This window comes from Salvia splendens, chromosome 4, assembly GCF_004379255.2.
Source record: "Salvia splendens isolate huo1 chromosome 4, SspV2, whole genome shotgun sequence".
NCBI lineage: Eukaryota > Viridiplantae > Streptophyta > Magnoliopsida > Lamiales > Lamiaceae > Salvia > Salvia splendens.
Genome location: NC_056035.1, coordinates 20,943,908 through 20,957,091, shown reverse-complemented (window position 1 = coordinate 20,957,091; position 13,184 = coordinate 20,943,908). Strand labels below are relative to the sequence as shown.

The following is a 13,184-nucleotide window of genomic DNA, read 5'->3' as shown; positions in this document are numbered from 1 at the left end:
AACGGTGAGGGGAATTGAGGGAGATAGGACATGCTGGAATATGGAAACCACCCCCCCTTAGTATCTCCTAGTCAGTATAGATGATGCGAGTATGAGAGAAAAGTCCACACTTTGAGCCCAAACACAAAAGCCCTCTTAAAATGTGAGTTAAAAGCCTAAAGTGGAACCACTTTCCACTAATTCAGAAAAGAAAAGAGTGGCTGCCACAAGGTGCCTAGGGTAAAGTGACCGCGTGTAGCAACACTGAAGCTAGTAGGAACCCCCCCGCCAATATATATATATATATATATATATATATATATATATATATATATATATATATATATATATATATATATATTTTCCAACCCTTAGAATCCCACTTTCTAGCCATATATACCCAGATATAACCCCTAGCCCTTGGAATTGTGTGTGTGCAAGGTATAAGGCAAGAAAGCAACTGGCCAGCAGGACATACAAGAAGAAAACCAACTGGAAGAAATAGAGAGGCAAGGAGAAAATGACCAGGAAGAGATTCCAGGCCCCAAAAAGATACGAAGGAATAAGGGTGCGAAGCCACAGAAGAAAATGAGAAAATGCGAAGAAAATGGTCGAAAATACTTGACCACAAAAAGAATGAGAAGGAATAAGGGTGGCGAAGCCACAAGACGCTACTGACCAGTTGGGAAGCAACTTTGGAAAAAGTCCAGCCAAGCAGAAGTGGCAGCCGAAAGCCTGAGCGCACACAGTTTCCCCGCATTTGAAATAAAGTAATGGTTTTTGAACCTTAGAGCCTTAGGAACAACCACCCCAAAAGACCTTCAGTAGCCGCACGTGAGATCTAAGTCCGAAGCATCTGTAGTTCAGTGCTATGAGAGAATACAGTCCTAACATCCCCAGTGAGGAGTGAGTGACTGGGCGAATCCAGTGTTAAGCCGAGAGTGTAGGTGATCTTGACAAGCGGATGTACTGACTGGGAAGAAAAGGGAAGACGGCGGAAATTCAAGGCTGTCTAAGGCCGGATTGCACCTGATCTCAAGGGGAGAGATGGTTGAAAATATTGCCCAATTGAGTTGTGTTAATGTGTTTAAGTGTCTTTAGTTCTGTTTATGTGTATGTGTCTGTGCTTATATGTTTTTCTTTGCGCCATAGTTTAGGTTAGGATAGAGTCGGTCAGGGGAGTAACCAAGCTAGAATTCGACTTACTTCTTTTGTTTGTTCTTCACGCTTGAGGACAAGCATGTGGTAAGTGTGAGCAGTTTGATAAGTCGTATTCTAGGCCTTGGTTACTGGTCAGTGTAATGTGCATAATTGGAATATATCTGCAAAACAATTGCTAAAGTGTGCAGGAAATGTTCTAGCCAGTATGGGAATGTTAGGAGAATTCAGGTGAGAAGGGCGTCAGGATGTTTCTATCCTGACCAGTATGCATGCCAAAAAGGCTCGAGATGGAGAAGAAGGATAGCTGGGAAGATCAGCAGCAAGCAAGGGGGCAAAAGAGTCATTTCATGTTTGAAGTCTACTCTAAAAATCAAGGGAGGCCTCCCTATAAAAGGAAGTCACTTGGAGATAGAATAATCATCAATTAGTTCATGAACTCCTACGCTTAGTTAGCAATCTCTCTTCGGTAGATCAATCCTTCAGCATTATCCTTCATATTCTCGTTCCTCGCCGACAGCCATGGTCACCTGAAGCTCATCAGTTCGCCGGAGTTCCGCATTATCTCGTTCCAGCCAGCGTGTTTCGTAGAGTTAGCAGTTTCATCGCCCGGAGTGGCAAACAATCTTTAATTACTATCTTAGTTAATCATTACGTGTTTTCTTACGTTGGACCTGTTGCACTTTCAATTTCCGTTTGCTTTTGAAGAATTTCGTTTAGATCCAAACACCTTTAATGCAATGAAGTTGTCTTTGAGCATCGTTTTCTGTTGAATCTGTTTCATTCTGCCTAGGTAGCTTAAATCCAGTAGTTACGGTAATTTCCAGTGTTGAATCGCATGTTTTCATTTCTGTAAATAATCTGTCTGAGTTTGCAAGTCTAGATAGTTGTTAGATTTTAGATCTGAAATGGTTAAATGTGAAAGCTTAGTTTACGTAGTTTCTGCCACCTTGCATGTCACCCAGTAAGCATGATTTCAGTTTCGCTAGATTAATCTTTTGATTTGGAGTTTTTACTTTTGGATCTGAGCTGTGAAGTTTGTTAATCTATGTTTCTCGTTCCTGAAATCTGAGATTGTTGATCTGAGTTTATTCATGTTGAAGAAGATAACATCCACATCCAAGTTTGGGACCACTTTTACTTTTTAGTTACTTTTTCGCTTTTGTCCTTTACTTTTTCTACCTTTTCAGCTGGTACCCTACAGATCTGTCAGTCTAGTTACCGAACTACCTCTTTTCCTCTGATATTCCGTTTAGTTTTTTATAATAATCTTGTACCTTACACATATTTTCAGAGACATAATGTCCCCTACTCTCACGTACACAGCTGCTTATCAAACGTCTCTCACACCTCCTAATCAGTAGACTAACATCTTAACTTACAGCCTAGATAAAGTCTCAACCCAAAGCGTGGTAGCTAACCAAACCTCTCCAGAATTTCACCACAATTCCCAAAGCGCATTCATCTCTGTGGGATTCGACCCTTACGTCCACTATACTAGTCAGTAGAAGTGGGTTGAGGAATTATTGATACCAGGTTCAGGCATAGCTGGGGTTCCATCCTGATCAGTAGGATATATCATGTGCTCGATACGACACCTGACACAAACCTGCTCTTTCAAGAAGACTCTCGTCTATGTTATTCTCTATCTTATTTTACGTCTCTCCACTTTAGCTATTTATTATTATTTTTCTAAAATTAGTGCAGAAAATGAAATGTGATAAATTTTCAGGGATGGAGGGAGTATGTCTTTTGCCATTTCTCTTAATCCCTTCCAAGATTCAACCTAGAATATAGGCATATCCTTGCAAAGTGAGTATTGTTCATCTTTTATTGAATATATGCATATCCTACTCATTATGTCTTTGCTATTTCTTTAACCCCTTTCTAGATTCAAAATTGAATACATTTTACATTGTTAATATACAAAAACAGTTATATAATTTTACCCTATTGACAATTATTCATGTTGTAAATGTGAAAACTAATATATCATTTATATTTGTTCAGGAAAATGAAGCATTGAAATTTGCAGAAGATATGTATCTCAATCACCTTTGAAAAGTGTGATCTCTTTGTGTTTGCAATAAAATAGGATTGGGCTACATAGTGAACTATACAAACCAATCAAACAAAGGCTAAAAAAAATCAAAAAAGAAAAACAACATAGTAGCATTGGAACCATGAATGATAGTAAAAATATTCATAAAAAGACAATAAAAATGAAAAAAAGGAACAGAACTTCATTTTCCCACCAAAATGCTGCTATGTGGCAGTCCAAAACACTACCTTATATATTGATAGATTAGTTTTAAATGAATGTTAATAGAATAAGTTGGTGAAATGTGAGACTTTTTACCATTTATAGAAATAATAAACTATGACTCCTATTCATGGATGGACAAAAATGGCAAAACATGACTCCTATTCGCGGACAGAAGGTGTATCAAATTTGAAAACACATTTTCATAAGTAACTCTACATAAATTAGTTTGACACAACATGATAAATCAATAACGGCAAGAACATAATATTACACGATTACAGAATTAAAGTTTGTTATAACATGATCAGAACTTTATCTAATTTAAATCCAAATAATAGTAATATTAAGTATAATATTTTTAATTTAATAATTCTAATTATTATAGGATAACCCAAATGCAACCCAAAATTACCGGGTTTTTACTGTGTCGACCCGAATGAACCCCAAATGCAATAAAGCTTGAGCAAAATTCATTAAATTAAGAGAAATTTATATCGAATTATCGTGTTAAGTTAATAATTGTTCATCCTAAATGAACATGCAAGTGAATATAAATTATGAAATGTTAATTAGTAAAATAAAAAATTCATAAATTTTAATGATGGTTCAATGGTAACGAATCGCTATTTAAATAAAATCAAGATTCAACGTGAATCACTTAAAATATGGATTACTAATTTGCTATGGATTAGTTGGATTTAAAAAGCAATTTAAAGTTTGATGAAAAAGTTGATAAAAAAAGCCTCCGTTTTCTTTGTAGAATGTAGAGTAACCAAAATCATTATTTAAATTAGGTATTGAAGCAATGAATGAAACGTTGCGTTTTGCACCACAGCAACACCTGCTCTGTTCCTCTGTTCCACCAAGGCAGGGGATCCACTCCCTATGCCATATTCACGATAGAATGACATCGGACTGAACAGAATCATTAAAACAGGGAAAATAAAGAAGTTACAAATTTACAAAACAATTTGAAACCAATCTGATGAGACAAGTTATCTTTAAAAAATAATTCTAGAAATTGGATCTCAGGATAATAAGATATCTTCAAAAACGAATTTATTACAGATAGATAACGCAGTAATATACAACATCACTGATCCAAAAAAAGACATCAATAAAAAAAATATGAGATAGTTAAGGTCAATAAAAATTTAGAAAACTAAAGGGAAAAGAAATGGATTTTGGTAGAACGATAAACCAAATAGTTAATAATTGAGAATAAAGTAGCTATTTTGTATCAACAAAGTGGAAAGCATAAAAGTATGGAAGGAAGCAAATGAAAAGTTTCTTCATTTCTGAATCAAAGTGCAAGGATGACATTAATGTTTTCTCATCTCGGATGCTAATCTTTAACAGTGAAGAAATCTGAAAATATGAAGAAAAAAAATTGAAAGAGAGGTTCTCAGGAGTTAGAAAAGTATCTTCAATTCCGAATTGGGAACATCAGATAGATAACGCAGTTTTAAACTAATGCATCACCGATCCTTCTTAAAAATTGAACATAAATAATGAAAATGGAGAAATAACACAACAATAAGAAAAAATCATGAACCACGAAACTCAATGGAAGATAGGAAACAAACACAATAAGGGGATGGAGGTATTAACTGTTATGTTGAATAAAGAGATTTCCCACTTTCAATATATAGTGGGATGAGAGATAAAAACCCTAATCATAAATCTGCACTTTTTATAAATGGAATATGGGCCTTTATGGGGCCGTTGGCTATTAAAATGAATAGTGGGTTTAATTTTTCAAATCTGGGACTCGGACCCCTCTATATTCATTACTTATCATCCTTACATTTTAATCTTTTCAGATTTTTCAGTTTTTAAATAAGTATATTACACTATAGTTGTGGCACCTATTATAATCTTAATATTTATATTTATATAGTAGTAGTAGTAGTAGTAAATAACTAAAAAGGAGAAACCATTGTTGTGGATTAGAAAATAAGAGAAACCATTATTAGAAAATTTAAATATAGAAAAGATTCAGTTAAGAAAAGGAAGACAGTGAAAATTTAATGAAGAGGGAAAGCACTGTTGCAGAATTTTGGAAAAGAAAAGGGCGCCGATTGAGTAAATATAGGGATTTTTTTATTGGTGGTTTTTGTATTTCATTATTTTATGTTTAGTTTTTAGGCTATAAACGTTGACGTTGTAATTAACACTCCATATACTATGTAATATGCGCATTTTAGTTTGTGTAACTGACTTTTCTATAGTAGATCCTACAAAATAGTAACAAAATGTTAACCAACATGATTAGTTAATTTAATTTAATTTAATTTTTAGTTTCGTTTTCAATTGTAGTTAAAATTGCCAAACGCATAATTAGAACAATAAAAATGATAAAAATAATTATTTAATATATATATATATATATAGATGATCAAAATAAGAATGCATCTAACATATCCACTCATTAATCACATCTCGTGGTTATTAATTATTACATATTATATTTTTTTATTGACAAAAGGATAGTTTTGGAAGAACAAATACTATGCAGTTATTGTGCATCTCTTCCTATCTTCCCAGACCCAACCCACTTCTCTCTCTACAATTTCACTCGTCCCTCACGCCAACTACCTCCGTCGCGCGGCCTCCCCCACCCCACCGCATCGGAGTTAAGGAAGAAGCACCACTCTGCAGAGTTGGTGGAGATGGAGAAGCTCTCCGACAACATGTGCAATGGGGCGTGCACGATATCGTAGAACAAACTGAAGAGCATAACAAATTCATGAAGCGGATATGTGGAAATTTCTTGCTAGTGGCTGTGAGCGGGTTCATAAAGATCAACATCGGCATCTGTAGAGCGCGAACACGGATATGGTATAGGTTTCGTACGATCTGAAGATGAGGATGAAGGCGTATTGGGAGATGGTGACACGGAGGATGATGGATAACATGGTGTTGCACTTGATGTTCAACATTGGAAAAGTGATGAATAAGGATATGTAGAAGGAGATAATTGATGAGGTTATGGGGCCAAGGGGGAATGGGCTAGAGAGGATGTTGGGCGAGCTGTTGTCGGTGGCGGAGAAGATGAAAAAAACTGCTCTTACAGAGTAGTGTAGAAATCGTCATTGTTTAGATTTCGATTTTACTTCATTCAACTAGGCTATAACTTCATTCAGTTAGATTATTAGTTCATTCAATTAGGCTATTACTTCATTATTTAATTTTCTATATTACTTCATTTAAACAGTTGCATCACTTCATTCAACTAGGTTATTAGTTACATTATTAATGTTTCTCTTAAAAACTAAATAGTTCGACCACTAGATAAGGATAATTCACTATGAACTATGATCTATTTATTAGATGTTGAACACATTAAAAAATTATTTAATCAAATCACTAAGGGCATCCACAATGGGGAGGACGATGACACGCCCGATGGCGAACATCGTCCTCGGGCGCGGATGATGCCTTCATTGTGGGTGTCCGCCATCGTCCGCGCCCTACGCCCATGCCCGATGCATCGTCCGCGCCATTGTGGGCTCGGCGGACGATAGGCGCAGACGATGGCACGCGTCTTTTATTTTTTGTATAAATACCCCTACCCCAACTTCATTTTTAACGTTTCATTTCACGATTCCACTCTCAAAACTCACATTTTTATTATTACTACAAAATGGATTCAAGTCCCAGCATTCCGATGTTTGGTGAGGCGCGTTGGCCGGGTACAGAACCCGAAGACCACCGAAGCTGGTGGTTACCCAAGCAGCGACAGCGGAACTCGTCCGGTGGACCTCAACCGGACGTACGTGGAGGAAGAGAGTTCCGCTACACCGATGTCCTCCCTGCGTCCCATAGGCGTCAAGGCTGCTAAGGCCAAGGGGAAGGCGGCGACGACATCATCCTCGACCGCTGCCGCGCCATCGCAGATCCCGGTCCCGATCCCGACCCCGACCCCGACGGCCGCTGCGTATGAGTCGATGGCAGTAGCCTCGATGGCGAAGACGTTGTTGCAGACGCACAAGGCCCTCAAGAAGTGTACGGACCCCGCCGAAGCCGAATATCTCCGGGGGTTGATTGATGAGTTGCGCCGGAAGTTGAGAATTGCGTAGATTAGCCAACTTGAATCGTGTAACGTTTGTGTAATTAATGCAATCTTTGCCAGTTTTTAGTTACTCGTTGTGTTTTTAAATTAGTTTGCATTATATATTTGAAAACATTTAAAATTAATTAACAAAACAATAGTAAAACATATAGGGCGTGCCTTAAGGCGCCCAATTGTGGATGCCCTAATACTTTGTAACATTAGATCTCAATCAAGACTAATTTCATTAGTATTTCTTACAAACAAATTCATTGGATGACAATAACTTTGTAATGATCTATTTACTTTGCAACATTAGATCTCAATCAACATTAATGTTGTTAGTATTTCTCTTATGACCCAAATAGGTCGATACAAATAATTCACTCTGACCTATCTATTTCTTGTGATATTAAATCTCAAGGTTACATTAAAAAAATTATTTAATCAAACATAAACTTATCTAATAAATGAAAAGGTTGGATAAAAATAAATCACTAACTGAAATTATAATATTAGATCTTGAACAAATTAAAAAATCTTTTAAACAAATCACTTAATTATCTATTTACTTTACAACATTAAATCTCAATCAACACCAGCTAGGCAGCATAACTCGAGAATGAAAAGGATCGGATGAGAATAAATTATTAATTGATCGATCAAGTTTATAGTTTTCAATCTAAAGCACATACAAAAAATCATTCAATCAAAATAATAATTCCATTAAAAATGTATTTAGTTTTTAAAAAGATTTCGATTACATTAAAAAAATATTTAATTAAACAATAAAATACGAATTAATATTTCAAGCAAAATTAAATCTTAACGAGTAGTACGGTGTAGTTGATGCTAAGTAACAATAGATTAAAATTTGAAGCATAGAATACACAAAAAATAATTCTAAAATTCATAAAGGGATAAATCAATGCCTAAAGAACGCAAAAACAAAATATTACAAATCTTTTTATTTTTTATTTATAAATGATTGAAAGATGAAATGGAAAGAGGGAAAAAGAGGAGCGCCATTTTTGGATGAAATGGGAGAGAGGGATATGCAAGCGCCAGTTATTTGGGAGAGAAAAGGAGGCGGTAAATTTAGTTACTATTGAACAAAAAAAATATAAATAAATCGGTTTTTTAATTGAATCAGTTTATGGTTATCCATAATATGATCAGGTTGATTTATCCATTTATTTATTACACAGTAAAGCATAGTTTGGTAGATTAGTGAAACAATCCTAAGTTAATTATCTTTATACAAATTATCTTCATAAATTTGATTAGTAATCTATTCTACACGTTTGATAGATTATAGGAAATATTTGTTTTATTTTTTTATGTTGTTTGATTGGATTCCAAATTAATAGAATAAAATAGGTAAAGATAATATTATTCTTTTAATTAACTTTCATAATGGGGTTAGTTTTAAAATTAAGAAATAGCCTCCTTCTCCATTACTCTATTCTCTCAATTCTCAAGTCTCCATTGCTCATTCCATCACTCCACTTCAAGTGATTTTAATCCTACTCTCTCCAAGTTTAGTTCATGAAGCATGTCTCCATATCAAGTTTTTATAAATATGAGAATCACGATGAAATTTGGGAAGAATATATCAAAATTAGGGCTCCACAATCTCGAGCAATTGACCACGACTCCAGTAATGAGCAATTGAGCGCAAGACCTAGTTCATACAACAGAATTGCCCCAAGGCACGGTGTGATTTATGACGAAATTGATCATGGAACATGATTTAAGAAAAAATTAATCAAAATTACCGGCGTAGGATGACGGAATTGAGAATTGCGATTGCTTTTGTTGAAGATTCATTCACTTTTTTTGGCCAATCTGCACATTTTTGTCGTGGAGTTGAGAACAGCTTTTTCGTGATTGATGGAACGGTTGTAGAGAAATAAAAAGAAATGATATTTGTGTAAAAAAAAGTTTAATATGAGGGTACATGTGTAAAAACATAGATTTGTCAGGTTTTAAAATTGATGTAGATAAATAAACAGACCATGAAGATCATATAGTTTTGTCTATAATATGAGAGTTTATTATGTCGGGCTCGTCCTTAATCATAGGCTTTAGACATAAATAATAGAGGAATTTTAGGTCCACGAACTTTGCCAAAGTGTCATTTTAGGTCCGTGAACTTCGAAAATATCATTTTAGGTCTGTCAACTACAAGTTAATATCATTTGAGGTATTTTAAACTTTTTTCGGATGAAAATGCCCTTAAGGCCTTCAAAGGGCAATTTGGAAAATTCTTTCGTCACTCATTTTGCGTCAGAGACCTAGGGTCCAACAATTTGTAATGCCAAATTTTTATATTTAAATTCAATTTGGATGGTAATTGATCTTTATTCTGAAATTTATATAAATAATACTCCGAATGATTATCCAAATTAATAGCTATCTAATTTCAAAACAAATAAATTAAATATAATTCACAAATCACCTATTGTAAGTTCTTAAAATGCAGTTTCGATTGAAAAAATAAAATAAAGTATCAAGTCTCAATTCACTATTCCTAAATAATTGGTCATCTAATAATTGAAAAATTAACACATATTTTTTACGGTAAATTTAAATTATATTTAAATTCAATTTGGATGGTAATTGAATTAAATAGTAGTAAAAAATTGTTGGACTCTAGGTCTTTGACGCAAGATGAGTGGCAAATGAACTGTCCAAATTGCCCTTGAAGGCCTTGAGGGCATTTTCGTCCAGAAAAAGTTCAAAATACCTCAAATGATATTAACTTGTAGTTGACGAACCTAAAATAATATTTTCAAAGTTCACGAACCTAAAATGATACTTTGGCAAAGTTCGTGAACCTAAAAAGATGTTCCCTCTAAATAATATATGATACTAAATGATTAATAATGTAGGTTAAATAATCTAATCTACCGTTATCATAGCTACCAAACTAGGCTTAAAGTAAACAATTGATCAACGGAGACCTTTACTTAAATATTTATGAGAACGATTAATATTTGGCTATTGGAAAATACTTTGATATTCATATGATCACAACAAATAAAGTACTACAAACATATTGCATTTCAATAATTTACTATTTACTGGGAAGATCAATGGCAAAAAAATGTGTTATGACAAAATTTTAGGGAAGATGATTAACCAAAACAATATACTCCCTAATTTTTCATTTTCTATTATTACTTCCAATATGTTGACAATGTAACATATGCCATATTGACGATAAAATGACATCGGACTGAACAGAATTACGTACACAGGGAAAATAAAGAAGTTACAAAACAATGTGAAACCGATCTGATGAGACAAGTTATCTTTAAAAATTAATTCTAGAAATTGGATCTCGGGAAAATAAGTTAACTTCAAAAAAGAATTTATTACAGATAGATAAAGCAGTAATATACGGCATCACTGATCCAAAAAAAGACATCAATCAAAACAGTATGAATTGTTTAAGATCAATAAAAATTTAGAAAACTAAAGGGAAAAGAAATGGATTTTGGTAAAACGATAAACCAAATACTCTCTGTGTCTCAGTTTAAGAGTCACATTTTGCCATTTAAGTCCGTCTCAGTTTAAGAGTTACATTTAGAATTTATCATATTTGGACATAAAATTTAACCTCATTATTCATCAAATTTACACTTCAATGCCATTATTTTCATAAAAATAAAACAAAACAAATAGTCAAAATGGTCTCACTTTCCACTATCGCACTTCAATTATTACACACTCCAACAACCACTACCTCACTTCATTTATTACACACTCCACCAATTTCTTAAAACTCGTGCCATAGGACGGAGGGAGTAGTTAATAATTGGGAATAAAGTAGCTATTTTGTATCAATAAAGTGGAAAGCATAAAAAGTATGGAAGGATGCAAATGAAAAGTTATAAGCCTCTTAGGTGTCGTTCGGTTCGATAGATTAATTAGTAGTGAGATACAATATGAGATAACTTAAGATGGGCCTTGTCTAAGATTAAAAATGTATATGCTTTATTTTAATAAAAATGATATTAAAATAAAAAATTGAATCGGTGAGATGTCCTCGCCTCTGTGCACGCAACTCTGCCCACAGCCACCAGCGCAATTGCCCATCCCTACAGACAAACTGAAAAAAATCTAACACATACACATAATCGGCATCGTCTTCCTCTTTTTATCGGTGGACTGGAGGGTAATGGCGACCATCGGAAGTCGCGACGGGGAGGGACGGCAAGAGAGAAGTGAGATGAGAGATAGGGATGAAGGAGTTGGAATCTTCAAGAGAGAAAATACATAGGCTGAGATACAGAAGAGAGAAGAATGATGGGGGAATTGGGGATGAATGGTGTGAGAATTTTAGAAAAGAGAGCAAAATAAACCCTGAGATTAATATAGTTGCAGGGGTAAGGGTATGATGAATAGTCAGATCTCATTAGTGAAAAATGGAACTGAGCATACGGGCTTTGACGCGGGTTGTTAAGTAGTCACGGGCTGTATTTTTGATGTGTATTGGAAACCGAACAACAGATTAAAGACAAAATGAGATTGAATCTTGGTTCAATCAGGCCAAGCAAACAGGAACTTAGAGTATAATTTCCACATTGATTTTCTTCATTTCTGAATCAGAGTACAAGGATGACATTAATGTTTTCTCATCTCAGGACGCTTATCTTCAACACTGAACAAATCCGAAAATATGAAGAAAAAAAATTGAAAGAGAGGTTCTCAAGAGCTAGAAAAAGTATCTTCAATTTCGAATTGGGAATATCAGATAGATAACGTAGTTTTAAACTAATGCATTACCGATCCTTTTTAAATAATGAAAATGGAGAAATAAAATGACAATACGAATGTAGGTGAGTTCCTTTATTGAAAAGCGACTGGTGTAATTGAGAGGTGTGATTCAGAGTTTATAGGGGGTCAACGCGGCGGGGAAACCCTAGAAAGGCTTTAAACGACAACGTTGTGAGTTGGATAACGTTGTTTCCAGCCCAGTGGGCTATGTGTGATTAGGCTTTCTAAATTCAGGCCTTTCAATTGGATAGTGTTGGGCTCATCTGGTAATACTACTCTTTATAAATACCGAACTAGAGTTATTGTATCAAAATTGGATAGTGTTGGGCTCATCTGGTAATAAACATTTACATACTTGGATCAAAAGAGGTATGTCATGGTTGGTCATCTCCAAAACCATGTTCGACTTTTCATTTAATCAAATGTACAACGCAAATTCAATTTTCACCAAACACTATTCTCCGTCTATAGATGAGTGTTATGCCACGCCTCGCCCTCTCTGAAAGCTCACACTCTGTGTTATTATATGGTACTAGTAAAAATTTAGCTATTTATGATACTAATCCCCTTAATTATGTTACTACTATCACCGAAGCAGTGGCAGAGCCACATGGGAAAAAGGGATATCACTATACCCCAAAATTAATAAGTATAATGTTTTTAGATATATAGATTAACAATACTCATACTTGGTCCAGCGGTAATCAACTCCTCATCCTCAGCAAAAGGCGCGAGTTCGAGGCGGAGGCCTATCAACGCCGTCCCTATATTACTTTTTTTTAATTAATTACTTTATTTTATTTATTCAAATCTTTTTTATCCTTTTAAATATTCTAATATGGATTTCAAAATAGGCCATGCACACATCTTTATTATTTTTATTTTTTTATTATATCTTATGCATTTTTATATTTTTCATTCTTCTGTTTTTTTAATATCCTA

General features: G+C 34.6%; 2 non-coding genes and 2 pseudogenes across 2 annotated transcripts; all 4 read right to left on the bottom strand.

Moving 5' to 3' along the window:
• Nucleotides 1–4,423: 4,423 nt before the first annotated feature.
• Nucleotides 4,424–4,509, bottom strand: LOC121801680 (annotated as a pseudogene).
• Nucleotides 4,510–4,800: 291 nt separating this feature from the next.
• LOC121801684 lies at nt 4,801–4,894 on the bottom strand. The gene has a single exon (XR_006050625.1). It is a non-coding gene; the product is annotated as a small nucleolar RNA snoR27 (small nucleolar RNA).
• A 5,901-nt stretch (nt 4,895–10,795) lies between these two features.
• Nucleotides 10,796–10,881, bottom strand: LOC121801687 (annotated as a pseudogene).
• A 1,284-nt stretch (nt 10,882–12,165) lies between these two features.
• LOC121801686 lies at nt 12,166–12,260 on the bottom strand. The gene has a single exon (XR_006050626.1). It is a non-coding gene; the product is annotated as a small nucleolar RNA snoR27 (small nucleolar RNA).
• Nucleotides 12,261–13,184: the final 924 nt, after the last annotated feature.